The sequence below is a fragment of the Pleurodeles waltl genome, chromosome 1_1, assembly GCF_031143425.1.
Source record: "Pleurodeles waltl isolate 20211129_DDA chromosome 1_1, aPleWal1.hap1.20221129, whole genome shotgun sequence".
NCBI lineage: Eukaryota > Metazoa > Chordata > Amphibia > Caudata > Salamandridae > Pleurodeles > Pleurodeles waltl.
In genome coordinates this window covers 284,551,802-284,578,911 of record NC_090436.1, presented here as the reverse complement: position 1 = coordinate 284,578,911, position 27,110 = coordinate 284,551,802, and the positions used below count along the sequence as shown (strand labels likewise).

The 27,110-nt window shown below is 48.1% G+C and overlaps 1 long non-coding RNA gene across 1 annotated transcript in view; it reads right to left on the bottom strand.

Moving 5' to 3' along the window:
• Nucleotides 1–27,110, bottom strand: part of LOC138283709 (uncharacterized) — a 303,047-nt gene that overhangs the window by 180,305 nt on the left and 95,632 nt on the right. The window lies entirely within an intron of this gene.

The window sequence follows — 27,110 nt, the reverse complement described above, 5'->3', positions numbered from 1 at the left end:
CACCTAGGGAAACCTACCAAACCTGTGCATTTCTGAAAATTAGAGACCTAGGGGAATCCAAGGAGGGGTGACTTGCGGGGCTCGGACCAGGTTCTGTTACCCAGAATCCTTTGCAAACCTCAAAAAGTGGCTAAAAAAACAAGTTTTCCTCACATTTCGGTCACAGAAAGTTCTGGAATCTGAGAGGAGCCACAAATTTCCTTCCACCCAGCGTTCCCCCTAGTCTCCCGATAAAAATTATACCTCAATTGTGTGGGTAGGCCTAGCGCCTGCGACAGGAAACGCCCCAAAGCGCAACGTGGACACATCCAAATTTTTGGAAGAAAACAGAGGTGTTTTTTGTGAAGTGCCTACCTGTAGATTTTGGCTTCTAGCTCAGCCGGCACGTATGGAAACCTACCAAACCTGCGCATTTCTGAAAACTAGAGACCTAGGGGAATTCAAGGAGGGGTGACTTGCGGAGCTCGGACCAGGTTCTGTTACCCAGAATCCTTTGCAAACCTCAAAAAGTGGCTAAAAAAACAAGTTTTCCTCACATTTCGGTGACAGAGAGTTCTGGAATCTGAGAGGAGCCACAAATTTCCTTCCACCCGGCGTTCCCCCAAGTCTCCTGATAAAAATGATACCTCACTTGTGTGGGTAGGCCTAGCGCCTGCAACAGGAAACGCCCCAAAGCGCAACGTGGACACATCCAAATTTTTGGAAGAAAACAGAGGTGTTTTTTGCGAAGTGCCTACCTGTAGATTTTGGCCTCTAGCTCAGCCGGCACCTAGGGAAACCTACCAAACCTGCGCATTTCTGAAAATTAGAGACCTAGGGGAATCCAAGGAGGGGTGACTTGCGGGGCTCGGACCAGGTTCTGTTACCCAGAATCCTTTGCAAACCTCAAAAAGTGGCTAAAAAAACAAGTTTTCCTCACATTTCGGTGACAGAAAGTTCTGGAATCTGAGAGGAGCCACAAATTTCCTTCCACCCAGCGTTCCCCTTAGTCTCCCGATAAAAATTATACCTCACATGTGTGGGTAGGCCTAGCGCCTGCGACAGGAAACGCCCCAAAGAGCAACGTGGACACATCCAAATTTTTGGAAGAAAACAGAGGTGTTTTTTGCGAAGTGCCTACCTGTAGATTTTGGCCTCTAGCTCAGCCGGCACCTAGGGAAACCTACCAAACCTGCGCATTTCTGAAAACTAGAGACCTAGGGGAATCCAAGGAGGGGTGACTTGCGGAGCTCGGACCAGGTTCTGTTACCCAGAATCTTTTGCAAACCTCAAAAAGTGGCTAAAAAAACAAGTTTTCCTAAGATTTCGGTGACAGAAAGTTCTGGAATCTGAGAGGAGCCTCAAATTTCCTTCCACCCAGCGTTCCCCCAAGTCTCCCGATAAAAATGATACCTCACTTGTGTGGGTAGGCCTAGCGCCCGCGACAGGAAACGCCCCTAAGCGCAACGTGGACACATCCAAATTATTGGAAGAAAACAGAGGTGTTTTTTGTGAAGTGCCTACCTGTAGATTTTGGCTTCTAGCTCAGCCGGCACCTATGGAAACCTACCAAACCTGCGCATTTCTGAAAACTAGAGACCTAGGGGAATTCAAGGAGGGGTGACTTGCGGAGCTCGGACCAGGTTCTGTTACCCAGAATCCTTTGCAAACCTCAAAAAGTGGCTAAAAAAACAAGTTTTCCTAAGATTTCGGTGACAGAAAGTTCTGGAATCTGAGAGGAGCCTCAAATTTCCTTCCACCCAGCGTTCCCCCAAGTCTCCCGATAAAAATGATACCTCACTTGTGTGGGCAGGCCTAGCGCCCGCGTCAGGAAACGCCCCAAAGCGCAACGTGGACACATCCAAATTTTTGGAAGAAAACAGAGGTGTTTTTTGTGAAGTGCCTACCTGTAGATTTTGGCGTCTAGCTCAGCCGGCACCTATGGAAACCTACCAAACCTGTGCATTTCTGAAAACTAGAGACCTAGGGGAATCCAAGGAGGGGTGACTTGCAGGGCTCGGACCAGGTTCTGTTACCCAAAATCCTTTGCAAACCTCAAAAAGTGGCTAAAAAAACAAGTTTTCCTCACATTTCGGTGACAGAAAGTTCTGGAATCTGAGAGGAGCCACAAATTTCCTTCCACCCGGCGTTCCCCCAAGTCTCCCGATAAAAATGATACCTCACTTGTGTGGGTAGGCCTAGCGCCTGCAACAGGAAACGCCCCAAAGCGCAACATGGACACATCCAAATTTTTGGAAGAAAACAGAGGTGTTTTTTGTGAAGTGCCTACCTGTAGATTTTGGCCTCTAGCTCAGCCGGCACCTATGGAAACCTACCAAACCTGTGCATTTCTGAAAACTAGAGACCTAACGGAATCCAAGGAGGGGTGACTTGCAGGGCTCGGACCAGGTTCTGTTACCCAAAATCCTTTGCAAACCTCAAAAAGTGGCTAAAAAAACAAGTTTTCCTCACATTTCGGTGACAGAAAGTTCTGGAATCTGAGAGGAGCCACAAATTTCCTTCCACCCAGCGTTCCCCCAAGTCTCCCGATAAAAATTATACCTCACTTGTGTGGGTAGGCCTAGCGCCTGCGACAGGAAACGCCCCAAAGCGCAACGTGGACACATCCAAATTTTTGGAAGAAAACAGAGGTGTTTTTTGCGAAGTGCCTACCTGTAGATTTTGGCCTCTAGCTCAGCCGGCACCTATGGAAACCTACCAAACCTGTGCATTTCTGAAAACTAGAGACCTAAGGGAATCCAAGGAGGGGTGACTTGCAGGGCTCAGACCAGGTTCTGTTACCCAAAATCCTTTGCAAACCTCAAAAAGTGGCTAAAAAAACAAGTTTTCCTCACATTTCGGTGACAGAAAGTTCTGGAATCTGAGAGGAGCCACAAATTTCCTTCCACCCAGCGTTCCCCCAAGTCTCCCGATAAAAATTATACCTCACTTGTGTGGGTAGGCCTAGCGCCTGCGACAGGAAACGCCCCAAAGCGCAACGTGGACACATCCAAATTTTTGGAAGAAAACAGAGGTGTTTTTTGCGAAGTGCCTACCTGTAGATTTTGGCCTCTAGCTCAGCCGGCACCTAGGGAAACCTACCAAACCTGTGCATTTCTGAAAACTAGAGACCTAGGGGAATCCAAGGAGGGGTGACTTGCAGGGCTCGGACCAGGTTCTGTTACCCAAAATCCTTTGCAAACCTCAAAAAGTGGCTAAAAAAACAAGTTTTCCTCACATTTCGGTGACAGAAAGTTCTGGAATCTGAGAGGAGCCACAAATTTCCTTCCACCCGGCGTTCCCCCAAGTCTCCCGATAAAAATGATACCTCACTTGTGTGGGTAGGCCTAGCGCCTGCAACAGGAAACGCCCCAAAGCGCAACGTGGACACATCCTAATTTTTGGAAGAAAACAGAGGTGTTTTTTGCGAAGTGCCTACCTGTAGATTTTGGCCTCTAGCTCAGCCGGCACCTAGGGAAACCTACCAAACCTGTGCATTTCTGAAAATTAGAGACCTAGGGGAATCCAAGGAGGGGTGACTTGCGGGGCTCGGACCAGGTTCTGTTACCCAGAATCCTTTGCAAACCTCAAAAAGTGGCTAAAAAAACAAGTTTTCCTCACATTTCGGTGACAGAAAGTTCTGGAATCTGAGAGGAGCCACAAATTTCCTTCCACCCAGCGTTCCCCCTAGTCTCCCGATAAAAATTATACCTCACTTGTGTGGGTAGGCCTAGCGCCTGCGACAGGAAACGCCCCAAAGCGCAACGTGGACACATCCAAATTTTTGGAAGAAAACAGAGGTGTTTTTTGCGAAGTGCCTACCTGTAGATTTTGGCCTCTAGCTCAGCCGGCACCTAGGGAAACCTACCAAACCTGCGCATTTCTGAAAACTAGAGACCTAGGGGAATCAAAGGAGGGGTGACTTGCGGAGCGCAGACCAGGTTCTGTTACCCAGAATCCTTTGCAAACCTCAAAAAGTGGCTAAAAAAACAAGTTTTCCTAAGATTTCGGTGACAGAAAGTTCTGGAATCTGAGAGGAGCCTCAAATTTCCTTCCACCCAGCGTTCCCCCAAGTCTCCCGATAAAAATGATACCTCACTTGTGTGGGTAGGCCTAGCGCCCGCGACAGGAAACGCCCCAAAGCGCAACGTGGACACATCCAAATTTTTGGAAGAAAACAGAGGTGTTTTTTGTGAAGTGCCTACCTGTAGATTTTGGCCTCTAGCTCAGCCGGCACCTATGGAAACCTACCAAACCTGTGCATTTCTGAAAACTAGAGACCTAAGGGAATCCAAGGAGGGGTGACTTGCAGGGCTCGGACCAGGTTCTGTTACCCAAAATCCTTTGCAAACCTCAAAAAGTGGCTAAAAAAACAAGTTTTCCTCACATTTCGGTGACAGAAAGTTCTGGAATCTGAGAGGAGCCACAAATTTCCTTCCACCCAGCGTTCCCCCAAGTCTCCCGATAAAAATTATACCTCACTTGTGTGGGTAGGCCTAGCGCCTGCGACAGGAAACGCCCCAAAGCGCAACGTGGACACATCCAAATTTTTGGAAGAAAACAGAGGTGTTTTTTGCGAAGTGCCTACCTGTAGATTTTGGCCTCTAGCTCAGCCGGCACCTATGGAAACCTACCAAACCTGTGCATTTCTGAAAACTAAAGACCTAGGGGAATCAAAGGAGGGGTGACTTGCAGGGCTCGGACCAGGTTCTGTTACCCAAAATCCTTTGCAAACCTCAAAAAGTGGCTAAAAAAACAAGTTTTCCTCACATTTCGGTGACAGAAAGTTCTGGAATCTGAGAGGAGCCACAAATTTCCTTCCACCCGGCGTTCCCCCAAGTCTCCCGATAAAAATGATACCTCACTTGTGTGGATAGGCCTAGCGCCTGCAACAGGAAACGCCCCAAAGCGCAACGTGGACACATCCAAATTTTTGGAAGAAAACAGAGGTGTTTTTTGCGAAGTGCCTACCTGTAGATTTTGGCCTCTAGCTCAGCCGGCACCTAGGGAAACCTACCAAACCTGTGCATTTCTGAAAATTAGAGACCTAGGGGAATCCAAGGAGGGGTGACTTGCGGGGCTCGGACCAGGTTCTGTTACCCAGAATCCTTTGCAAACCTCAAAAAGTGGCTAAAAAAACAAGTTTTCCTCACATTTCGGTGACAGAAAGTTCTGGAATCTGAGAGGAGCCACAAATTTCCTTCCACCCAGCGTTCCCCCTAGTCTCCCGATAAAAATTATACATCAATTGTGTGGGTAGGCCTAGCGCCTGCGACAGGAAACGCCCCAAAGCGCAACGTGGACACATCCAAATTTTTGGAAGAAAACAGAGGTGTTTTTTGTGAAGTGCCTACCTGTAGATTTTGGCTTCTAGCTCAGCCGGCACGTATGGAAACCTACCAAACCTGCGCATTTCTGAAAACTAGAGACCTAGGGGAATTCAAGGAGGGGTGACTTGCGGAGCTCGGACCAGGTTCTGTTACCCAGAATCCTTTGCAAACCTCAAAAAGTGGCTAAAAAAACAAGTTTTCCTCACATTTCGGTGACAGAGAGTTCTGGAATCTGAGAGGAGCCACAAATTTCCTTCCACCCGGCGTTCCCCCAAGTCTCCTGATAAAAATGATACCTCACTTGTGTGGGTAGGCCTAGCGCCTGCAACAGGAAACGCCCCAAAGCGCAACGTGGACACATCCAAATTTTTGGAAGAAAACAGAGGTGTTTTTTGCGAAGTGCCTACCTGTAGATTTTGGCCTCTAGCTCAGCCGGCACCTAGGGAAACCTACCAAACCTGCGCATTTCTGAAAATTAGAGACCTAGGGGAATCCAAGGAGGGGTGACTTGCGGGGCTCGGACCAGGTTCTGTTACCCAGAATCCTTTGCAAACCTCAAAAAGTGGCTAAAAAAACAAGTTTTCCTCACATTTCGGTGACAGAAAGTTCTGGAATCTGAGAGGAGCCACAAATTTCCTTCCACCCAGCGTTCCCCTTAGTCTCCCGATAAAAATTATACCTCACATGTGTGGGTAGGCCTAGCGCCTGCGACAGGAAACGCCCCAAAGAGCAACGTGGACACATCCAAATTTTTGGAAGAAAACAGAGGTGTTTTTTGCGAAGTGCCTACCTGTAGATTTTGGCCTCTAGCTCAGCCGGCACCTAGGGAAACCTACCAAACCTGCGCATTTCTGAAAACTAGAGACCTAGGGGAATCCAAGGAGGGGTGACTTGCGGAGCTCGGACCAGGTTCTGTTACCCAGAATCTTTTGCAAACCTCAAAAAGTGGCTAAAAAAACAAGTTTTCCTAAGATTTCGGTGACAGAAAGTTCTGGAATCTGAGAGGAGCCTCAAATTTCCTTCCACCCAGCGTTCCCCCAAGTCTCCCGATAAAAATGATACCTCACTTGTGTGGGTAGGCCTAGCGCCCGCGACAGGAAACGCCCCTAAGCGCAACGTGGACACATCCAAATTTTTGGAAGAAAACAGAGGTGTTTTTTGTGAAGTGCCTACCTGTAGATTTTGGCCTCTAGCTCAGCCGGCACCTATGGAAACCTACCAAACCTGTGCATTTCTGAAAACTAGAGACCTAGGGGAATCCAAGGAGGGGTGACTTGCAGGGCTCGGACCAGGTTCTGTTACCCAAAATCCTTTGCAAACCTCAAAAAGTGGCTAAAAAAACAAGTTTTCCTCACATTTCGGTGACAGAAAGTTCTGGAATCTGAGAGGAGCCACAAATTTCCTTCCACCCGGCGTTCCCCCAAGTCTCCCGATAAAAATGATACCTCACTTGTGTGGATAGGCCTAGCGCCTGCAACAGGAAACGCCCCAAAGCGCAACGTAGACACATCCAAATTTTTGGAAGAAAACAGAGGTGTTTTTTGCGAAATGCCTACCTGTAGATTTTGGCCTCTAGCTCAGCCGGCACCTAGGGAAACCTACCAAACCTGTGCATTTCTGAAAATTAGAGACCTAGGGGAATCCAAGGAGGGGTGACTTGCGGGGCTCGGACCAGGTTCTGTTACCCAGAATCCTTTGCAAACCTCAAAAAGTGGCTAAAAAAACAAGTTTTCCTCACATTTCGGTGACAGAAAGTTCTGGAATCTGAGAGGAGCCACAAATTTCCTTCCACCCAGCGTTCCCCCTAGTCTCCCGATAAAAATTATACCTCAATTGTGTGGGTAGGCCTAGCGCCTGCGACAGGAAACGCCCCAAAGCGCAACGTGGACACATCCAAATTTTTGGAAGAAAACAGAGGTGTTTTTTGTGAAGTGCCTACCTGTAGATTTTGGCTTCTAGCTCAGCCGGCACGTATGGAAACCTACCAAACCTGCGCATTTCTGAAAACTAGAGACCTAGGGGAATTCAAGGAGGGGTGACTTGCGGAGCTCGGACCAGGTTCTGTTACCCAGAATCCTTTGCAAACCTCAAAAAGTGGCTAAAAAAACAAGTTTTCCTAAGATTTCGGTGACAGAAAGTTCTGGAATCTGAGAGGAGCCTCAAATTTCCTTCCACCCAGCGTTCCCCCAAGTCTCCCGATAAAAATGATACCTCACTTGTGTGGGCAGGCCTAGCGCCCGCGACAGGAAACGCCCCAAAGCGCAACGTGGACACATCCAAATTTTTGGAAGAAAACAGAGGTGTTTTTTGTGAAGTGCCTACCTGTAGATTTTGGCCTCTAGCTCAGCCGGCACCTATGGAAACCTACCAAACCTGTGCATTTCTGAAAACTAGAGACCTAGGGGAATCCAAGGAGGGGTGACTTGCAGGGCTCGGACCAGGTTCTGTTACCCAAAATCCTTTGCAAACCTCAAAAAGTGGCTAAAAAAACAAGTTTTCCTCACATTTCGGTGACAGAAAGTTCTGGAATCTGAGAGGAGCCACAAATTTCCTTCCACCCGGCGTTCCCACAAGTCTCCCGATAAAAATGATACCTCACTTGTGTGGGTAGGCCTAGCGCCTGCAACAGGAAACGCCCCAAAGCGCAACATGGACACATCCAAATTTTTGGAAGAAAACAGAGGTGTTTTTTGTGAAGTGCCTACCTGTAGATTTTGGCCTCTAGCTCAGCCGGCACCTAGGGAAACCTACCAAACCTGCGCATTTCTGAAAACTAGAGACCTAGGGGAATCCAAGGAGGGGTGACTTGCGGAGCTCGGACCAGGTTCTGTTACCCAGAATCCTTTGCAAACCTCAAAAAGTGGCTAAAAAAACAAGTTTTCCTAAGATTTCGGTGACAGAAAGTTCTGGAATCTGAGAGGAGCCTCAAATTTCCTTCCACCCAGCGTTCCCCCAAGTCTCCCGATAAAAATGATACCTCACTTGTGTGGGCAGGCCTAGCGCCCGCGACAGGAAACGCCCCAAAGCGCAACGTGGACACATCCAAATTTTTGGAAGAAAACAGAGGTGTTTTTTGTGAAGTGCCTACCTGTAGATTTTGGCCTCTAGCTCAGCCGGCACCTATGGAAACCTACCAAACCTGTGCATTTCTGAAAACTAGAGACCTAGGGGAATCCAAGGAGGGGTGACTTGCAGGTCTCGGACCAGGTTCTGTTACCCAAAATCCTTTGCAAACCTCAAAAAGTGGCTAAAAAAACAAGTTTTCCTCACATTTCGGTGACAGAAAGTTCTGGAATCTGAGAGGAGCCACAAATTTCCTTCCACCCGGCGTTCCCCCAAGTCTCCCGATAAAAATGATACCTCACTTGTGTGGGTAGGCCTAGCGCCTGCAACAGGAAACGCCCCAAAGCGCAACATGGACACATCCAAATTTTTGGAAGAAAACAGAGGTGTTTTTTGTGAAGTGCCTACCTGTAGATTTTGGCCTCTAGCTCAGCCGGCACCTATGGAAACCTACCAAACCTGTGCATTTCTGAAAACTAGAGACCTAAGGGAATCCAAGGAGGGGTGACTTGCAGGGCTCGGACCAGGTTCTGTTACCCAAAATCCTTTGCAAACCTCAAAAAGTGGCTAAAAAAACAAGTTTTCCTCACATTTCGGTGACAGAAAGTTCTGGTATCTGAGAGGAGCCACAAATTTCCTTCCACCCAGCGTTCCCCCAAGTCTCCCGATAAAAATGATACCTCACTTGTGTGGGTAGGCCTAGCGCCTGCGACAGGAAACGCCCCAAAGCGCAACGTGGACACATCCAAATTTTTGGAAGAAAACAGAGGTGTTTTTTGCGAAATGCCTACCTGTAGATTTTGGCCTCTAGCTCAGCCGGCACCTAGGGAAACCTACCAAACCTGTGCATTTCTGAAAACTAGAGACCTAGGGGAATCCAAGGAGGGGTGACTTGCAGGGCTCGGACCAGGTTCTGTTACCCAAAATCCTTTGCAAACCTCAAAAAGTGGCTAAAAAAACAAGTTTTCCTCACATTTCGGTGACAGAAAGTTCTGGAATCTGAGAGGAGCCACAAATTTCCTTCCACCCAGCGTTCCCCCAAGTCTCCCGATAAAAATGATACCTCACTTGTGTGGGCAGGCCTAGCGCCCGCGACAGGAAACGCCCCAAAGCGCAACGTGGACACATCCACATTTTTGGAAGAAAACAGAGGTGTTTTTTGTGAAGTGCCTACCTGTAGATTTTGGCCTCTAGCTCAGCCGGCACCTATGGAAACCTACCAAACCTGTGCATTTCTGAAAACTAGAGACCTAGGGGAATCCAAGGAGGGGTGACTTGCGGAGCTCGGACCAGGTTCTGTTACCCAGAATCCTTTGCAAACCTCAAAAAGTGGCTAAAAAAACAAGTTTTCCTAAGATTTCGGTGACAGAAAGTTCTGGAATCTGAGAGGAGCCTCAAATTTCCTTCCACCCAGCGTTCCCCCAAGTCTCCCGATAAAAATGATACCTCACTTGTGTGGGCAGGCCTAGCGCCCGCGACAGGAAACGCCCCAAAGCGCAACGTGGACACATCCAAATTTTTGGAAGAAAACAGAGGTGTTTTTTGTGAAGTGCCTACCTGTAGATTTTGGCTTCTAGCTCAGCCGGCACCTATGGAAACCTACCAAACCTGCGCATTTCTGAAAACTAGAGACCTAGGGGAATTCAAGGAGGGGTGACTTGCGGAGCTCGGACCAGGTTCTGTTACCCAGAATCCTTTGCAAACCTCAAAAAGTGGCTAAAAAAACAAGTTTTCCTAAGATTTCGGTGACAGAAAGTTCTGGAATCTGAGAGGAGCCTCAAATTTCCTTCCACCCAGCGTTCCCCCAAGTCTCCCGATAAAAATGATACCTCACTTGTGTGGGCAGGCCTAGCGCCCGCGTCAGGAAACGCCCCAAAGCGCAACGTGGACACATCCAAATTTTTGGAAGAAAACAGAGGTGTTTTTTGTGAAGTGCCTACCTGTAGATTTTGGCGTCTAGCTCAGCCGGCACCTATGGAAACCTACCAAACCTGTGCATTTCTGAAAACTAGAGACCTAGGGGAATCCAAGGAGGGGTGACTTGCAGGGCTCGGACCAGGTTCTGTTACCCAAAATCCTTTGCAAACCTCAAAAAGTGGCTAAAAAAACAAGTTTTCCTCACATTTCGGTGACAGAAAGTTCTGGAATCTGAGAGGAGCCACAAATTTCCTTCCACCCAGCGTTCCCCCAAGTCTCCCGATAAAAATGATACCTCACTTGTGTGGGCAGGCCTAGCGCCCGCGACAGGAAACGCCCCAAAGCGCAACGTGGACACATCCACATTTTTGGAAGAAAACAGAGGTGTTTTTTGTGAAGTGCCTACCTGTAGATTTTGGCCTCTAGCTCAGCCGGCACCTATGGAAACCTACCAAACCTGTGCATTTCTGAAAACTAGAGACCTAGGGGAATCCAAGGAGGGGTGACTTGCGGAGCTCGGACCAGGTTCTGTTACCCAGAATCCTTTGCAAACCTCAAAAAGTGGCTAAAAAAACAAGTTTTCCTAAGATTTCGGTGACAGAAAGTTCTGGAATCTGAGAGGAGCCTCAAATTTCCTTCCACCCAGCGTTCCCCCAAGTCTCCCGATAAAAATGATACCTCACTTGTGTGGGCAGGCCTAGCGCCCGCGACAGGAAACGCCCCAAAGCGCAACGTGGACACATCCAAATTTTTGGAAGAAAACAGAGGTGTTTTTTGTGAAGTGCCTACCTGTAGATTTTGGCCTCTAGCTCAGCCGGCACCTATGGAAACCTACCAAACCTGTGCATTTCTGAAAACTAGAGACCTAGGGGAATCCAAGGAGGGGTGACTTGCAGGTCTCGGACCAGGTTCTGTTACCCAAAATCCTTTGCAAACCTCAAAAAGTGGCTAAAAAAACAAGTTTTCCTCACATTTCGGTGACAGAAAGTTCTGGAATCTGAGAGGAGCCACAAATTTCCTTCCACCCGGCGTTCCCCCAAGTCTCCCGATAAAAATGATACCTCACTTGTGTGGGTAGGCCTAGCGCCTGCAACAGGAAACGCCCCAAAGCGCAACATGGACACATCCAAATTTTTGGAAGAAAACAGAGGTGTTTTTTGTGAAGTGCCTACCTGTAGATTTTGGCCTCTAGCTCAGCCGGCACCTATGGAAACCTACCAAACCTGTGCATTTCTGAAAACTAGAGACCTAAGGGAATCCAAGGAGGGGTGACTTGCAGGGCTCGGACCAGGTTCTGTTACCCAAAATCCTTTGCAAACCTCAAAAAGTGGCTAAAAAAACAAGTTTTCCTCACATTTCGGTGACAGAAAGTTCTGGTATCTGAGAGGAGCCACAAATTTCCTTCCACCCAGCGTTCCCCCAAGTCTCCCGATAAAAATGATACCTCACTTGTGTGGGTAGGCCTAGCGCCTGCGACAGGAAACGCCCCAAAGCGCAACGTGGACACATCCAAATTTTTGGAAGAAAACAGAGGTGTTTTTTGCGAAATGCCTACCTGTAGATTTTGGCCTCTAGCTCAGCCGGCACCTAGGGAAACCTACCAAACCTGTGCATTTCTGAAAACTAGAGACCTAGGGGAATCCAAGGAGGGGTGACTTGCAGGGCTCGGACCAGGTTCTGTTACCCAAAATCCTTTGCAAACCTCAAAAAGTGGCTAAAAAAACAAGTTTTCCTCACATTTCGGTGACAGAAAGTTCTGGAATCTGAGAGGAGCCACAAATTTCCTTCCACCCAGCGTTCCCCCTAGTCTCCCGATAAAAATTATACCTCAATTGTGTGGGTAGGCCTAGCGCCTGCGACAGGAAACGCCCCAAAGCGCAACGTGGACACATCCAAATTTTTGGAAGAAAACAGAGGTGTTTTTTGTGAAGTGCCTACCTGTAGATTTTGGCTTCTAGCTCAGCCGGCACGTATGGAAACCTACCAAACCTGCGCATTTCTGAAAACTAGAGACCTAGGGGAATTCAAGGAGGGGTGACTTGCGGAGCTCGGACCAGGTTCTGTTACCCAGAATCCTTTGCAAACCTCAAAAAGTGGCTAAAAAAACAAGTTTTCCTAAGATTTCGGTGACAGAAAGTTCTGGAATCTGAGAGGAGCCTCAAATTTCCTTCCACCCAGCGTTCCCCCAAGTCTCCCGATAAAAATGATACCTCACTTGTGTGGGCAGGCCTAGCGCCCGCGACAGGAAACGCCCCAAAGCGCAACGTGGACACATCCAAATTTTTGGAAGAAAACAGAGGTGTTTTTTGTGAAGTGCCTACCTGTAGATTTTGGCCTCTAGCTCAGCCGGCACCTATGGAAACCTACCAAACCTGTGCATTTCTGAAAACTAGAGACCTAGGGGAATCCAAGGAGGGGTGACTTGCAGGGCTCGGACCAGGTTCTGTTACCCAAAATCCTTTGCAAACCTCAAAAAGTGGCTAAAAAAACAAGTTTTCCTCACATTTCGGTGACAGAAAGTTCTGGAATCTGAGAGGAGCCACAAATTTCCTTCCACCCGGCGTTCCCCCAAGTCTCCCGATAAAAATGATACCTCACTTGTGTGGGTAGGCCTAGCGCCTGCAACAGGAAACGCCCCAAAGCGCAACATGGACACATCCAAATTTTTGGAAGAAAACAGAGGTGTTTTTTGTGAAGTGCCTACCTGTAGATTTTGGCCTCTAGCTCAGCCGGCACCTATGGAAACCTACCAAACCTGTGCATTTCTGAAAACTAGAGACCTAACGGAATCCAAGGAGGGGTGACTTGCAGGGCTCGGACCAGGTTCTGTTACCCAAAATCCTTTGCAAACCTCAAAAAGTGGCTAAAAAAACAAGTTTTCCTCACATTTCGGTGACAGAAAGTTCTGGAATCTGAGAGGAGCCACAAATTTCCTTCCACCCAGCGTTCCCCCAAGTCTCCCGATAAAAATTATACCTCACTTGTGTGGGTAGGCCTAGCGCCTGCGACAGGAAACGCCCCAAAGCGCAACGTGGACACATCCAAATTTTTGGAAGAAAACAGAGGTGTTTTTTGCGAAGTGCCTACCTGTAGATTTTGGCCTCTAGCTCAGCCGGCACCTATGGAAACCTACCAAACCTGTGCATTTCTGAAAACTAAAGACCTAGGGGAATCAAAGGAGGGGTGACTTGCAGGGCTCGGACCAGGTTCTGTTACCCAAAATCCTTTGCAAACCTCAAAAAGTGGCTAAAAAAACAAGTTTTCCTCACATTTCGGTGACAGAAAGTTCTGGAATCTGAGAGGAGCCACAAATTTCCTTCCACCCGGCGTTCCCCCAAGTCTCCCGATAAAAATGATACCTCACTTGTGTGGATAGGCCTAGCGCCTGCAACAGGAAACGCCCCAAAGCGCAACGTGGACACATCCAAATTTTTGGAAGAAAACAGAGGTGTTTTTTGCGAAGTGCCTACCTGTAGATTTTGGCCTCTAGCTCAGCCGGCACCTAGGGAAACCTACCAAACCTGTGCATTTCTGAAAATTAGAGACCTAGGGGAATCCAAGGAGGGGTGACTTGCGGGGCTCGGACCAGGTTCTGTTACCCAGAATCCTTTGCAAACCTCAAAAAGTGGCTAAAAAAACAAGTTTTCCTCACATTTCGGTGACAGAAAGTTCTGGAATCTGAGAGGAGCCACAAATTTCCTTCCACCCAGCGTTCCCCCTAGTCTCCCGATAAAAATTATACCTCAATTGTGTGGGTAGGCCTAGCGCCTGCGACAGGAAACGCCCCAAAGCGCAACGTGGACACATCCAAATTTTTGGAAGAAAACAGAGGTGTTTTTTGTGAAGTGCCTACCTGTAGATTTTGGCTTCTAGCTCAGCCGGCACGTATGGAAACCTACCAAACCTGCGCATTTCTGAAAACTAGAGACCTAGGGGAATTCAAGGAGGGGTGACTTGCGGAGCTCGGACCAGGTTCTGTTACCCAGAATCCTTTGCAAACCTCAAAAAGTGGCTAAAAAAACAAGTTTTCCTAAGATTTCGGTGACAGAAAGTTCTGGAATCTGAGAGGAGCCTCAAATTTCCTTCCACCCAGCGTTCCCCCAAGTCTCCCGATAAAAATGATACCTCACTTGTGTGGGCAGGCCTAGCGCCCGCGACAGGAAACGCCCCAAAGCGCAACGTGGACACATCCAAATTTTTGGAAGAAAACAGAGGTGTTTTTTGTGAAGTGCCTACCTGTAGATTTTGGCCTCTAGCTCAGCCGGCACCTATGGAAACCTACCAAACCTGTGCATTTCTGAAAACTAGAGACCTAGGGGAATCCAAGGAGGGGTGACTTGCAGGGCTCGGACCAGGTTCTGTTACCCAAAATCCTTTGCAAACCTCAAAAAGTGGCTAAAAAAACAAGTTTTCCTCACATTTCGGTGACAGAAAGTTCTGGAATCTGAGAGGAGCCACAAATTTCCTTCCACCCGGCGTTCCCACAAGTCTCCCGATAAAAATGATACCTCACTTGTGTGGGTAGGCCTAGCGCCTGCAACAGGAAACGCCCCAAAGCGCAACATGGACACATCCAAATTTTTGGAAGAAAACAGAGGTGTTTTTTGTGAAGTGCCTACCTGTAGATTTTGGCCTCTAGCTCAGCCGGCACCTATGGAAACCTACCAAACCTGTGCATTTCTGAAAACTAGAGACCTAAGGGAATCCAAGGAGGGGTGACTTGCAGGGCTCAGACCAGGTTCTGTTACCCAAAATCCTTTGCAAACCTCAAAAAGTGGCTAAAAAAACAAGTTTTCCTCACATTTCGGTGACAGAAAGTTCTGGAATCTGAGAGGAGCCACAAATTTCCTTCCACCCAGCGTTCCCCCAAGTCTCCCGATAAAAATTATACCTCACTTGTGTGGGTAGGCCTAGCGCCTGCGACAGGAAACGCCCCAAAGCGCAACGTGGACACATCCAAATTTTTGGAAGAAAACAGAGGTGTTTTTTGCGAAGTGCCTACCTGTAGATTTTGGCCTCTAGCTCAGCCGGCACCTAGGGAAACCTACCAAACCTGTGCATTTCTGAAAACTAGAGACCTAGGGGAATCCAAGGAGGGGTGACTTGCAGGGCTCGGACCAGGTTCTGTTACCCAAAATCCTTTGCAAACCTCAAAAAGTGGCTAAAAAAACAAGTTTTCCTCACATTTCGGTGACAGAAAGTTCTGGAATCTGAGAGGAGCCACAAATTTCCTTCCACCCGGCGTTCCCCCAAGTCTCCCGATAAAAATGATACCTCACTTGTGTGGGTAGGCCTAGCGCCTGCAACAGGAAACGCCCCAAAGCGCAACGTGGACACATCCTAATTTTTGGAAGAAAACAGAGGTGTTTTTTGCGAAGTGCCTACCTGTAGATTTTGGCCTCTAGCTCAGCCGGCACCTAGGGAAACCTACCAAACCTGTGCATTTCTGAAAATTAGAGACCTAGGGGAATCCAAGGAGGGGTGACTTGCGGGGCTCGGACCAGGTTCTGTTACCCAGAATCCTTTGCAAACCTCAAAAAGTGGCTAAAAAAACAAGTTTTCCTCACATTTCGGTGACAGAAAGTTCTGGAATCTGAGAGGAGCCACAAATTTCCTTCCACCCAGCGTTCCCCCTAGTCTCCCGATAAAAATTATACCTCACTTGTGTGGGTAGGCCTAGCGCCTGCAACAGGAAACGCCCCAAAGCGCAACGTGGACACATCCAAATTTTTGGAAGAAAACAGAGGTGTTTTTTGCGAAGTGCCTACCTGTAGATTTTGGCCTCTAGCTCAGCCGGCACCTAGGGAAACCTACCAAACCTGCGCATTTCTGAAAACTAGAGACCTAGGGGAATCAAAGGAGGGGTGACTTGCGGAGCGCGGACCAGGTTCTGTTACCCAGAATCCTTTGCAAACCTCAAAAAGTGGCTAAAAAAACAAGTTTTCCTAAGATTTCGGTGACAGAAAGTTCTGGAATCTGAGAGGAGCCTCAAATTTCCTTCCACCCAGCGTTCCCCCAAGTCTCCCGATAAAAATGATACCTCACTTGTGTGGGTAGGCCTAGCGCCCGCGACAGGAAACGCCCCAAAGCGCAACGTGGACACATCCAAATTTTTGGAAGAAAACAGAGGTGTTTTTTGTGAAGTGCCTACCTGTAGATTTTGGCCTCTAGCTCAGCCGGCACCTATGGAAACCTACCAAACCTGTGCATTTCTGAAAACTAGAGACCTAAGGGAATCCAAGGAGGGGTGACTTGCAGGGCTCGGACCAGGTTCTGTTACCCAAAATCCTTTGCAAACCTCAAAAAGTGGCTAAAAAAACAAGTTTTCCTCACATTTCGGTGACAGAAAGTTCTGGAATCTGAGAGGAGCCACAAATTTCCTTCCACCCGGCGTTCCCCCAAGTCTCCCGATAAAAATTATACCTCACTTGTGTGGGTAGGCCTAGCGCCTGCGACAGGAAACGCCCCAAAGCGCAACGTGGACACATCCAAATTTTTGGAAGAAAACAGAGGTGTTTTTTGCGAAGTGCCTACCTGTAGATTTTGGCCTCTAGCTCAGCCGGCACCTATGGAAACCTACCAAACCTGTGCATTTCTGAAAACTAAAGACCTAGGGGAATCAAAGGAGGGGTGACTTGCAGGGCTCGGACCAGGTTCTGTTACCCAAAATCCTTTGCAAACCTCAAAAAGTGGCTAAAAAAACAAGTTTTCCTCACATTTCGGTGACAGAAAGTTCTGGAATCTGAGAGGAGCCACAAATTTCCTTCCACCCGGCGTTCCCCCAAGTCTCCCGATAAAAATGATACCTCACTTGTGTGGATAGGCCTAGCGCCTGCAACAGGAAACGCCCCAAAGCGCAACGTGGACACATCCAAATTTTTGGAAGAAAACAGAGGTGTTTTTTGCGAAGTGCCTACCTGTAGATTTTGGCCTCTAGCTCAGCCGGCACCTAGGGAAACCTACCAAACCTGCGCATTTCTGAAAACTAGAGACCTAGGGGAATCAAAGGAGGGGTGACTTGCGGAGCGCGGACCAGGTTCTGTTACCCAGAATCCTTTGCAAACCTCAAAAAGTGGCTAAAAAAACAAGTTTTCCTAAGATTTTGGTGACAGAAAGTTCTGGAATCTGAGAGGAGCCTCAAATTTCCTTCCACCCAGCGTTCCCCCAAGTCTCCCGATAAAAATGATACCTCACTTGTGTGGGTAGGCCTAGCGCCCGCGACAGGAAACGCCCCAAAGCGCAACGTGGACACATCCAAATTTTTGGAAGAAAACAGAGGTGTTTTTTGTGAAGTGCCTACCTGGAGATTTTGGCCTCTAGCTCAGCCGGCACCTATGGAAACCTACCAAACCTGTGCATTTCTGAAAACTAGAGACCTAGGGGAATCCAAGGAGGGGTGACTTGCAGGGCTCGGACCAGGTTCTGTTACCCAAAATCCTTTGCAAACCTCAAAAAGTGGCTAAAAAAACAAGTTTTCCTCACATTTCGGTGACAGAAAGTTCTGGAATCTGAGAGGAGCCACAAATTTCCTTCCACCCAGCGTTCCCCCAAGTCTCCCGATAAAAATTATACCTCACTTGTGTGGGTAGGCCTAGCGCCTGCAACAGGAAACGCCCCAAAGCGCAACGTGGACACATCCTAATTTTTGGAAGAAAACAGAGGTGTTTTTTGCGAAGTGCCTACCTGTAGATTTTGGCCTCTAGCTCAGCCGGCACCTAGGGAAACCTACCAAACCTGTGCATTTCTGAAAATTAGAGACCTAGGGGAATCCAAGGAGGGGTGACTTGCGGGGCTCGGACCAGGTTCTGTTACCCAGAATCCTTTGCAAACCTCAAAAAGTGGCTAAAAAAACAAGTTTTCCTCACATTTCGGTGACAGAAAGTTCTGGAATCTGAGAGGAGCCACAAATTTCCTTCCACCCAGCGTTCCCCCTAGTCTCCCGATAAAAATTATACCTCACTTGTGTGGGTAGGCCTAGCGCCTGCAACAGGAAACGCCCCAAAGCGCAACGTGGACACATCCAAATTTTTGGAAGAAAACAGAGGTGTTTTTTGCGAAGTGCCTACCTGTAGATTTTGGCCTCTAGCTCAGCCGGCACCTAGGGAAACCTACCAAACCTGCGCATTTCTGAAAACTAGAGACCTAGGGGAATCAAAGGAGGGGTGACTTGCGGAGCGCGGACCAGGTTCTGTTACCCAGAATCCTTTGCAAACCTCAAAAAGTGGCTAAAAAAACAAGTTTTCCTAAGATTTCGGTGACAGAAAGTTCTGGAATCTGAGAGGAGCCTCAAATTTCCTTCCACCCAGCGTTCCCCCAAGTCTCCCGATAAAAATGATACCTCACTTGTGTGGGTAGGCCTAGCGCCCGCGACAGGAAACGCCCCAAAGCGCAACGTGGACACATCCAAATTTTTGGAAGAAAACAGAGGTGTTTTTTGTGAAGTGCCTACCTGTAGATTTTGGCCTCTAGCTCAGCCGGCACCTATGGAAACCTACCAAACCTGTGCATTTCTGAAAACTAGAGACCTAAGGGAATCCAAGGAGGGGTGACTTGCAGGGCTCGGACCAGGTTCTGTTACCCAAAATCCTTTGCAAACCTCAAAAAGTGGCTAAAAAAACAAGTTTTCCTCACATTTCGGTGACAGAAAGTTCTGGAATCTGAGAGGAGCCACAAATTTCCTTCCACCCAGCGTTCCCCCAAGTCTCCCGATAAAAATTATACCTCACTTGTGTGGGTAGGCCTAGCGCCTGCGACAGGAAACGCCCCAAAGCGCAACGTGGACACATCCAAATTTTTGGAAGAAAACAGAGGTGTTTTTTGCGAAGTGCCTACCTGTAGATTTTGGCCTCTAGCTCAGCCGGCACCTATGGAAACCTACCAAACCTGTGCATTTCTGAAAACTAAAGACCTAGGGGAATCAAAGGAGGGGTGACTTGCAGGGCTCGGACCAGGTTCTGTTACCCAAAATCCTTTGCAAACCTCAAAAAGTGGCTAAAAAAACAAGTTTTCCTCACATTTCGGTGACAGAAAGTTCTGGAATCTGAGAGGAGCCACAAATTTCCTTCCACCCGGCGTTCCCCCAAGTCTCCCGATAAAAATGATACCTCACTTGTGTGGATAGGCCTAGCGCCTGCAACAGGAAACGCCCCAAAGCGCAACGTGGACACATCCAAATTTTTGGAAGAAAACAGAGGTGTTTTTTGCGAAGTGCCTACCTGTAGATTTTGGCCTCTAGCTCAGCCGGCACCTAGGGAAACCTACCAAACCTGTGCATTTCTGAAAATTAGAGACCTAGGGGAATCCAAGGAGGGGTGACTTGCGGGGCTCGGACCAGGTTCTGTTACCCAGAATCCTTTGCAAACCTCAAAACGTGGCTAAAAAAACAAGTTTTCCTCACATTTCGGTGACAGAAAGTTCTGGAATCTGAGAGGAGCCACAAATTTCCTTCCACCCAGCGTTCCCCCTAGTCTCCCGATAAAAATTATACCTCAATTGTGTGGGTAGGCCTAGCGCCTGCGACAGGAAACGCCCCAAAGCGCAACGTGGACACATCCAAATTTTTGGAAGAAAACAGAGGTGTTTTTTGTGAAGTGCCTACCTGTAGATTTTGGCTTCTAGCTCAGCCGGCACGTATGGAAACCTACCAAACCTGCGCATTTCTGAAAACTAGAGACCTAGGGGAATTCAAGGAGGGGTGACTTGCGGAGCTCGGACCAGGTTCTGTTACCCAGAATCCTTTGCAAACCTCAAAAAGTGGCTAAAAAAACAAGTTTTCCTAAGATTTCGGTGACAGAAAGTTCTGGAATCTGAGAGGAGCCTCAAATTTCCTTCTACCCAGCGTTCCCCCAAGTCTCCCGATAAAAATGATACCTCACTTGTGTGGGCAGGCCTAGCGCCCGCGACAGGAAACGCCCCAAAGCGCAACGTGGACACATCCAAATTTTTGGAAGAAAACAGAGGTGTTTTTTGTGAAGTGCCTACCTGTAGATTTTGGCCTCTAGCTCAGCCGGCACCTATGGAAACCTACCAAACCTGTGCATTTCTGAAAACTAGAGACCTAGGGGAATCCAAGGAGGGGTGACTTGCAGGGCTCGGACCAGGTTCTGTTACCCAAAATCCTTTGCAAACCTCAAAAAGTGGCTAAAAAAACAAGTTTTCCTCACATTTCGGTGACAGAAAGTTCTGGAATCTGAGAGGAGCCACAAATTTCCTTCCACCCGGCGTTCCCCCAAGTCTCCCGATAAAAATGATATCTCACTTGTGTGGGTAGGCCTAGCGCCTGCAACAGGAAACGCCCCAAAGCGCAACATGGACACATCCAAATTTTTGGAAGAAAACAGAGGTGTTTTTTGCGAAGTGCCTACCTGTAGATTTTGGCCTCTAGCTCAGCCGGCACCTAGGGAAACCTACCAAACCTGTGCATTTCTGAAAACTAGAGACCTAGGGGAATCCAAGGAGGGGTGACTTGCAGGGCTCGGACCAGGTTCTGTTACCCAAAATCCTTTGCAAACCTCAAAAAGTGGCTAAAAAAACAAGTTTTCCTCACATTTCGGTGACAGAAAGTTCTGGAATCTGAGAGGAGCCACAAATTTCCTTCCACCCGGCGTTCCCCCAAGTCTCCCGATAAAAATGATACCTCACTTGTGTGGGTAGGCCTAGCGCCTGCAACAGGAAACGCCCCAAAGCGCAACGTGGACACATCCTAATTTTTGGAAGAAAACAGAGGTGTTTTTTGCGAAGTGCCTACCTGTAGATTTTGGCCTCTAGCTCAGCCGGCACCTAGGGAAACCTACCAAACCTGTGCATTTCTGAAAATTAGAGACCTAGGGGAATCCAAGGAGGGGTGACTTGCGGGGCTCGGACCAGGTTCTGTTACCCAGAATCCTTTGCAAACCTCAAAAAGTGGCTAAAAAAACAAGTTTTCCTCACATTTCGGTGACAGAAAGTTCTGGAATCTGAGAGGAGCCACAAATTTCCTTCCACCCAGCGTTCCCCCTAGTCTCCCGATAAAAATTATACCTCACTTGTGTGGGTAGGCCTAGCGCCTGCGACAGGAAACGCCCCAAAGCGCAACGTGGACACATCCAAATTTTTGGAAGAAAACAGAGGTGTTTTTTGCGAAGTGCCTACCTGTAGATTTTGGCCTCTAGCTCAGCCGGCACCTAGGGAAACCTACCAAACCTGCGCATTTCTGAAAACTAGAGACCTAGGGGAATCAAAGGAGGGGTGACTTGCGGAGCGCGGACCAGGTTCTGTTACCCAGAATCCTTTGCAAACCTCAAAAAGTGGCTAAAAAAACAAGTTTTCCTAAGATTTTGGTGACAGAAAGTTCTGGAATCTGAGAGGAGCCTCAAATTTCCTTCCACCCAGCGTTCCCCCAAGTCTCCCGATAAAAATGATACCTCACTTGTGTGGGTAGGCCTAGCGCCCGCGACAGGAAACGCCCCAAAGCGCAACGTGGACACATCCAAATTTTTGGAAGAAAACAGAGGTGTTTTTTGTGAAGTGCCTACCTGGAGATTTTGGCCTCTAGCTCAGCCGGCACCTATGGAAACCTACCAAACCTGTGCATTTCTGAAAACTAGAGACCTAGGGGAATCCAAGGAGGGGTGACTTGCAGGGCTCGGACCAGGTTCTGTTACCCAAAATCCTTTGCAAACCTCAAAAAGTGGCTAAAAAAACAAGTTTTCCTCACATTTCGGTGACAGAAAGTTCTGGAATCTGAGAGGAGCCACAAATTTCCTTCCACCCAGCGTTCCCCCAAGTCTCCCGATAAAAATTATACCTCACTTGTGTGGGTAGGCCTAGCGCTTGCGACAGGAAACGCCCCAAAGCGCAACGTGGACACATCCAAATTTTTGGAAGAAAACAGAGGTGTTTTTTGCGAAGTGCCTACCTGTAGATTTTGGCCTCTAGCTCAGCCGGCACCTAGGGAAACCTACCAAACCTGCGCATTTCTGAAAACTAGAGACCTAGGGGAATCCAAGGAGGGGTGACTTGCGGAGCTCGGACCAGGTTCTGTTACCCAGAATCCTTTGCAAACCTCAAAAAGTGGCTAAAAAAACAAGTTTTCCTAAGATTTCGGTGACAGAAAGTTCTGGAATCTGAGAGGAGCCTCAAATTTCCTTCCACCCAGCGTTCCCCCAAGTCTCCCGATAAAAATGATACCTCACTTGTGTGGGTAGGCCTAGCGCCCGCGACAGGAAACGCCCCAAAGCGCAACGTGGACACATCAAAATTTTTGGAAGAAAACAGAGGTGTTTTTTGTGAAGTGCCTACCTGTAGATTTTGGCCTCTAGCTCAGCCGGCACCTATGGAAACCTACCCAACCTGTGCATTTCTGAAAACTAGAGACCTAGGGGAATCCAAGGAGGGGTGACTTGCAGGGCTCGGACCAGGTTCTGTTACCCAAAATCCTTTGCAAACCTCAAAAAGTGGCTAAAAAAACAAGTTTTCCTCACATTTCGGTGACAGAAAGTTCTGGAATCTGAGAGGAGCCACAAATTTCCTTCCACCCGGCGTTCCCCCAAGTCTCCCGATAAAAATGATACCTCACTTGTGTGGGTAGGCCTAGCGCCTGCAACAGGAAACGCCCCAAAGCGCAACATGGACACATCCAAATTTTTGGAAGAAAACAGAGGTGTTTTTTGTGAAGTGCCTACCTGTAGATTTTGGCCTCTACCTCAGCCGGCACCTATGGAAACCTACCAAACCTGTGCATTTCTGAAAACTAGAGACCTAGGGGAATCCAAGGAGGGGTGACTTGCAGGGCTCGGACCAGGTTCTGTTACCCCAAATCCTTTGCAAACCTCAAAAAGTGGCTAAAAAACCAAGTTTTCCTCACATTTCGGTGACAGAAAGTTCTGGAATCTGAGAGGAGCCACAAATTTCCTTCCACCCAGCGTTCCCCCAAGTCTCCCGATAAAAATTATACCTCACTTGTGTGGGTAGACCTAGCGCCTGCGACAGGAAACGCCCCAAAGCGCAACGTGGACACATCCAAATTTTTGGAAGAAAACAGAGGTGTTTTTTGCGAAGTGCCTACCTGTAGATTTTGGCCTCTAGCTCAGCCGGCACATAGGGAAACCTACCAAACCTGCGCATTTCTGAAAACTAGAGACCTAGGGGAATCCAAGGAGGGATGACTTGCGGTGCTCGGACCAGGTTCTGTTACCCAGAATCCTTTGCAAACCTCAAAAAGTGGCTAAAAAAACAAGTTTTCCTAAGATTTAGGTGACAGAAAGTTCTGGAATCTGAGAGGAGCCTCAAATTTCCTTCCACCCAGCGTTCCCCCAAGTCTCCCGATAAAAATGATACCTCACTTGTGTGGGTAGGCCTAGCGCCCGCGACAGGAAACGCCCCAAAGCGCAACGTGGACACATCCAAATTTTTGGAAGAAAACAGAGGTGTTTTTTGTGAAGTGCCTACCTGTACATTTTGGCCTCTAGCTCAGCCGGCACCTATGGAAACCTACCAAACCTGTGCATTTCTGAACACTAGAGACCTAGGGGAATCCAAGGAGGGGTGACTTGCAGGGCTCGGACCAGGTTCTGTTACCCAAAATCCTTTGCAAACCTCAAAAAGTGGCTAAAAAAACAAGTTTTCCTCACATTTCGGTGACAGAAAGTTCTGGAATCTGAGAGGAGCCACAAATTTCCTTCCACCCAGCGTTCCCCTAAGTCTCCCGATAAAAATTATACCTCACTTGTGTGGGTAGGCCTAGCGCCTGCGACAGGAAACGCCCCAAAGCGCAACGTGGACACATCCAAATTTTTGGAAGAAAACAGAGGTGTTTTTTGCGAAGTGCCTACCTGTAGATTTTGGCCTCTAGCTCAGCCGGCACCTAGGGAAACCTACCAAACCTGCGCATTTCTGAAAACTAGAGACCTAGGGGAATCCAAGGAGGGGTGACTTGCAGGGCTCGGACCAGGTTCTGTTACCCAAAATCCTTTGCAAACCTCAAAAAGCGGCTAAAAAAACAAGTTTTCCTCACATTTCGGTGACAGAAAGTTCTGGAATCTGAGAGGAGCCACAAATTTCCTTCCACCCAGCGTTCCCCCAAGTCTCCCGATAAAAATTATACCTCACTTGTGTGGGTAGGCCTAGCGCCTGCGACAGGAAACGCCCCAAAGCGCAACGTGGACACATCCAAATTTTTGGAAGAAAACAGAGGTGTTTTTTGCGAAGTGCCTACCTGTAGATTTTGGCCTCTAGCTCAGCCGGCACCTAGGGAAACCTACCAAACCTGCGCATTTCTGAAACCTAGAGACCTAGGGGAATCCAAGGAGGGGTGACTTGCGGAGCTCGGACCAGGTTCTGTTACCCAGAATCCTTTGCAAACCTCAAAAAGTGGCTAAAAAAACAAGTTTTCCTAAGATTTAGGTGACAGAAAGTTCTGGAATCTGAGAGGAGCCTCAAATTTCCTTCCACCCAGCGTTCCCCCAAGTCTCCCGATAAAAATGATACCTCACTTGTGTGGGTAGGCCTAGCGCCCGCGACAGGAAACGCCCCAAAGCGCAACGTGGACACATCCAAATTTTTGGAAGAAAACAGAGGTGTTTTTTGTGAAGTGCCTACCTGTAGATTTTGGCCTCTAGCTCAGCCGGCACCTACGGAAACCTACCAAACCTGTGCATTTCTGAAAACTAGAGACGTAGGGGAATCCAAGGAGGGGTGACTTGCAGGGCTCGGACCAGGTTCTGTTACCCAAAATCCTTTGCAAACCTCAAAAAGTGGCTAAAAAAACAAGTTTTCCTCACATTTCGGTGACAGAAAGTTCTGGAATCTGAGAGGAGCCACAAATTTCCTTCCACCCAGCGTTCCCCCAAGTCTCCCGATAAAAATTATACCTCACTTGTGAGGTAGGCCTAGCGCCTGCGACAGGAAACGCCCCAAAGCGCAACGTGGACACATCCAAATTTTTGGAAGAAAACAGAGGTGTTTTTTGCGAAGTGCCTACCTGTAGATTTTGGCCTCTAGCTCAGCCGGCACCTAGGGAAACCTACCAAACCTGCGCATTTCTGAAAACTAGAGACCTAGGGGAATCCAAGGAGGGGTGACTTGCGGAGCTCGGACCAGGTTCTGTTACCCAGAATCCTTTGCAAACCTCAAAAAGTGGCTAAAAAAACAAGTTTTCCTAAGATTTCGGTGACAGAAAGTTCTGGAATCTGAGAGGAGCCTCAAATTTCCTGCCACCCAGCGTTCCCCCAAGTCTCCCGATAAAAATGATACCTCACTTGTGTGGGTAGGCCTAGCGCCCGCGACAGGAAACGCCCCAAAGCGCAACGTGGACACATCCACATTTTTGGAAGAAAACAGAGGTGTTTTTTGTGAAGTGCCTACCTGTAGATTTTGGCCTCTAGCTCAGCCGGCACCTATGGAAACCTACCAAACCTGTGCATTTCTGAAAACTAGAGACCTAGGGGAATCCAAGGAGGGGTGACTTGCAGGGCTCGGACCAGGTTCTGTTACCCAAAATCCTTTGCAAACCTCAAAAAGTGGCTAAAAAAACAAGTTTTCCTCACATTTCGGTGACAGAAAGTTCTGGAATCTGAGAGGAGCCACAAATTTCCTTCCACCCGCCGTTCCCCCAAGTCTCCCGATAAAAATGATACCTCACTTGTGTGGGTAGGCCTAGCGCCTGCAACAGGAAACGCCCCAAAGCGCAACGTGGACACATCCAAATTTTTGGAAGAAAACAGAGGTGTTTTTTGCGAAGTGCCTACCTGTAGATTTTGGCCTCTAGCTCAGCCGGCACCTAGGGAAACCTACCAAACCTGTGCATTTCTGAAAACTAGAGACCTAGGGGAATCCAAGGAGGGGTGACTTGCGGAGCTCAGACCAGGTTCTGTTACCCAGAATCCTTTGCAAACCTCAAAAAGTGGCTAAAAAACCAAGTTTTCCTCACATTTCGGTGACAGAAAGTTCTGGAATCTGAGAGGAGCCACAAATTTCCTTCCACCCAGCGTTCCCCCAAGTCTCCCGATAAAAATGATACCTCACTTGTGTGGGTAGGCCTAGCGCCCGCGACAGGAAATGCCCCAAAACACAACGTGGACACATCACATTTTTTCATAGAAAACAGTGCCTACCTGTGGATTTTGGCCTCTAGCTCAGCCGGCACCTGGGGAAACCTAGCAAACCAGCACATTTTTGAAAACTAGAAACCCAGGGGAATCCAAGATGAGGTGACTTGTGGGGCTCGGACCAGGTTCTGTTACCCAGAATCCTTTGAAAACCTCAAAATGTGGCTAAAATAACACGTTTTCCTCACATTTCGGTGACAGAAAGTTCTGGAATCTGAGAGGAGCCACAAATTTCCTTCCACCCAGCGTTCCCCCAAGTCTCCCGATAAATATGATACCTCACTTGTGTGGTTAGGCCTGGTGCCTGCGACAGGAATAGATCACACAACGGTCAATGTTGGTCCTTACGTGAGGCAGCTGTTGACCCTGGGGTGATCCATTCCTGACACAGGCACTAGGTGTAGGCACTCAAGTGGGGTAGTGTTTTTATCAGGACAGGTGAGGAGTCACTGGGTGGTAGGAATGTTGTGGATCCCAGCATATTCCTGTAGTTTGTGTGACAGAAATGCGAGAAAAATTGAGTTTTTTTTCAACATTTCAGATTTGCAGGGTATTCTGGGTAAGAAAGCTTTGGAGAATCCACACAAGTCACACCTCTGTGGACTCCCCCGAATGTCTAGTTTCCAGAAATGTTTGGGTTTAGTGTGTCTCTCTATATGGCCGCCGAATCCAGGACCAAAAACACAGGTGCCTGCCTTACAAAACCAGTTTGTTTTGCCATAGACAATTTTGATGT